Genomic DNA, 4,021 nt, shown 5'->3' on the forward strand with positions numbered 1-4,021 from the left:
CCAAGATGGGCTCTGCGCTGAGTATGGAGTCTGCTTGAGATTCTCTCTCCCTCGCCCTCTCTCTCTCTCTCTAAAATAAATAAAAATTTTTTTAAAATTTTAAAAAATCAATATAGGGGTGCCTGAGTGGCTCAGTTGTTAAGTGTCTGCCTTCGGCTCAGGTTGTGATCCCAGGGTCCTGGGATCCTAGGATCAAGCCCCGCGTCTGGCTCCCTGCTCAGCGGGAAGCCTGCTTCTCCCTCTCCCATTCCCCCTGCTTGTGTTCCCTCTCTCGCTGTCTCTGTCTGTCAAATAAATAAATAAAATCCTTTTTAAAAAGTCAATGTGAATCGCTTCTCAGCCTTTTGCCTAAGATCAGGAGTAGTATCTGTTCCTATCAGTTTAATATCTGATATGTCTTCTATCCAAGGACAATATATTAAGTGGACTTTTGGAGTAGGGAGATCGAATAGGAGTTTGCTCTGTCCACTCCACACATCAACCTGGTATTGCAGTACTTCCAGGAACGGTGCACCCGCCTCCAGGGCAACAGTAGAAAAAAAAAATCAATGTGAAATTCTCAGCTTATTCTGCTTCTAGCCTCCCTGGTGATTCATCTGTCCCTACCTGATGGTATTTCTAACAGTTCCTTCCTCAGCTGCCTTTTCCTTCTATTCATTCTCTGGGCAAACTCATTTTCTTCCACACTCTTCTGTGGAGCCATAATGGACATTTCCATCTGGACATCTCCCCTGGCAATTCAAATTCCACATGCTTAAAATAGAACTTCTCTCTCCATGATCTCTATGATCTGCTACTCCTTGTATTCTTTTTACTTCAGGAAGCAGTGCTGCATACCACTGGATGCCAAAGTTAAGAAAGTCATTCTTTAACTTCCTCTTTCACTGGTTTTTGCCTCAATACTGGACCCCTTGTATCAAATTCTGCTTTCCTCTATTGCCAAAATGCTTTTTTTTTTTTTTTTAAGATTTTTATTTATTTATTTGACAGAGAGAGAGAGACACAGCGAGAGAGGGAACACAAGCAGGGGGAGTGGGAGAGGGAGAAGCAGGCTTCCCACTGAGCAGGGAGCCCGATGCGGGGCTGGATCCCAGGACCCTGAGATCATGACCTGAGCTGAAGGCAGACACTTAACGACTGAGCCACCCAGGCGCCCCGCCAAAATGCTTTTTAAAAAACCTTTTTAAATGACCACAGATCTGATTATATGTTCTTTAAAGATTTTATTTATTTATTTGAGAGAGAGAGTGCGAGTGGTGGTGGGGGGGAATGGCAGGGAGGGATAGAGGGAGAGACAGAGGATTTCAAGCAGATTCTGCACTGAGCACGGAGCCCGACCTGAACCGAAATAGAGTCAGACACCTACCAACTGAGCCACCCAATGAGCCCCAGATTACACGTTCTTTAAAAAAAGAAAAAGAAGCAGTAATTGAGGTATGACTGAGACACAAAAAGCTGCCCATATTTAACATATACAACTTGATGAGCTTGGAGTTAAGTATACACAGGTGAAACCATAACCACAATCGATGCCACAAATATCTATCCCCTCCAAAAGTTTCCTCCCGGCCTCTTTATTTTTCAATGTGTGTGATAATAACACACATAATGATTACATGTTCTTAAAAACCTTTTGATTGAAGGTTCCCATTTGCTGTAGGAAAAAACCCACACACGTATGGCTGAGTGATATTGCATGGGCTGCCTCCTGCTATTTGTTGAGCATTTTTCAAGGCCCTCGTCTCATGTGCTACATTTTGTTGTACTTTTTCTTTTTTTTTTTTTTAAGATTTTATTTATTTATTTGACAGAGAGAGACACAGCGAGAGAGGGAACACAAGCAGGGGAAGCTGCAGGCAGAGGGAGAAGCAGGCTCCTCGTTGAGCAAGGAGCCCGATGCGGGGCTCGATCCCAGGACCCTCGGACCATGACCTGAGCCAAAGGCAGACGCTTAACGACTGAGCCACCCAGGCGCCCTTGTTGTACTTTTTCTAATTCTTTGCCATCTTTGTCCGAAACAACTTTTTTCCCCTCTTACCTCTCTCTTCACTAACTGCTACTCAGAAGTAGTTTTCTGAGGAAGGTCTTTCCTGATTCACTGAGATCTCCCTGTAGTCAGCTCCCATACATTGTAACTTCCGTCAGAGCAGTGTATACCTTCTTCCCCACTGTATCCTTCGTGACTAGCCTGTGCTTGGGATATATATACAATAACTGTTTGTTGAGTGACCAAGTTTATGTTCATTCCTGAAGGTGAAAACTAAAGTGATTCTAAAAAAAAAAAAGTAATTACATACAACTTTAAGAATTTTTATAAATTTAAATGTTGCTAAACAGCAAAAATTGTTTTTCTTTAGTACCATTAAAAATCTTAAAATGAGGGGCGCCTGGGTGGCTCAATCTGTTAGGCAGCTGCCTTCGGCTGGGGTCATGATCTCACCGTCCTGGGATCCAGCCCCACATGGAGCTCCCTGCTTAGCGGGGAGTCTGCTTCTCCCTCTGCACCCCCCACCGCCGTTCATGCTCTCTCTCTCTCTCTCTCTCTCAAATAAATAAATAAATAATCTTTTTTAAAATGTTAAAATGGAGGGGCACCTGGGTGGCTCAGTTGTTAAGCGTCTGCCTTCGGCTCGGGTCATGATCCTGGAGTTCCAGGATCAAGTCCTGCATTGGGCTCCCTGCTCCGCGGGGAGTCTGCTTCTCCCTCTCCCGCTCCCCCTGCTTGTGTTCCCTCGCTCACTGTGTCTCTCTCTCGCTCTGTCAAATAAATAAAATCTTAAAAAAATGTTAAAATGTATTAATCCAGTTATTAATGGTATGCTTTTTATATTGAAGTACATATCCAAAGAGAGTTTGGTATAAAATTTACCTACGCTTGCCGATTTCGGCTGCTTCTGCCATCTACTGGACATGTAGTGCTACTGGCTCAGCAGAATCCTATTCTCAGCCAGAGGGTTTATCTAAGATTGCAATAGGATTTTAAAAATTTATCTATATTTAAGTCATGTCATAATTGATGTTTTTTTAACTGTATTTAGAAAATAAATGTCATTCCAATTCCCTCTATTACATATTACATAAATTGTTATATTGCTAAGTCATAATTTTGGTGGGAAACAATCTTCCGCCCAAAATCGTTATGCTCTTTTGGTTTTAAGATCCCTATAATTTGGAAGTGTGATTAGTTCTCCGCACGGCAGGTCTAGGTATGCCTGATAAGTCATGTGCACTAGCTGTTTGAGAAGTAGTTCAGTAGTAGCTCCAAGGCTGCGCTAGGCCAATCCAGGTCTGGCCCGAGCCCTTGATAGCCTGGCAAAACAGCAGAAACAACTTCCTGTGTTAGGGCTTTAGAAGTGACAGATTTTGTTTCTAAATTAGTGCAACTGAAGTACTCAGAGTCCACCTACTATCTTAACTGCCTTCCTTCATCATAAGAAAGAATTTAATCTGGGCGCCTGGGTGGCTCAGTGGTTAAGCGTCTGCCTTCGGCTCAGGTCATGATCCTGGAGTCCCGGGATCGAGTCCCGCATCGGGCTCCCTGCTCGGCGGGGAGTCTGCTTCTCCCTCTGACCCTGCCCCCTCTCATGTACTCTCTCTCATTCTCACTCTCTCAAATGACTAAATAAATTAAAAAAAAAAAAAAAGAATTTAATCTGTTAATTACATGTTCCCAGAAGGCCTGAAAGCAATCAATGCTAGGTGGCTTTGAATGGGGTAGTCTCAATCCATATAGAGCTGCCAGAGTTAGCAAAAACAGAACACCAAGCCAAACTGAAGAAAAAACTAAATACTCAATTAAATGGGAATTTCAGACAAACAACAGGTAACTTTTAGTATTAAATATGGCTCAATACTACATGGGTCATAGTTATACTAAAGTGTCCTGTATTTTATCTGGCAACTCTAATAAAATCCATTTTCACAAATATTTAGAGGGCTTACTATCTGAAAGAAGAGAGGAAAGAATCTTGGTACAAGTCAGCAACCTGTGTCTACTAAAATAGAAGTTTTTTTTTTTTTT

The 4,021-nt window shown here is 42.6% G+C and overlaps 1 non-coding gene across 1 annotated transcript; it reads left to right on the forward strand.

Annotated features, from left to right (window-relative positions):
* The first annotated feature begins 328 nt into the window (after window positions 1–328).
* Window positions 329–519, forward strand: LOC118015494. The gene has a single exon (XR_004680659.1). It is a non-coding gene; the product is annotated as a U2 spliceosomal RNA (small nuclear RNA).
* The last annotated feature ends 3,502 nt before the right edge of the window (window positions 520–4,021 follow it).

Source organism: Mirounga leonina, unplaced genomic scaffold, assembly GCF_011800145.1.
Source record: "Mirounga leonina isolate KUSES-001 unplaced genomic scaffold, KU_Mleo_1.0 Mir_165, whole genome shotgun sequence".
Lineage (NCBI taxonomy): Eukaryota > Metazoa > Chordata > Mammalia > Carnivora > Phocidae > Mirounga > Mirounga leonina.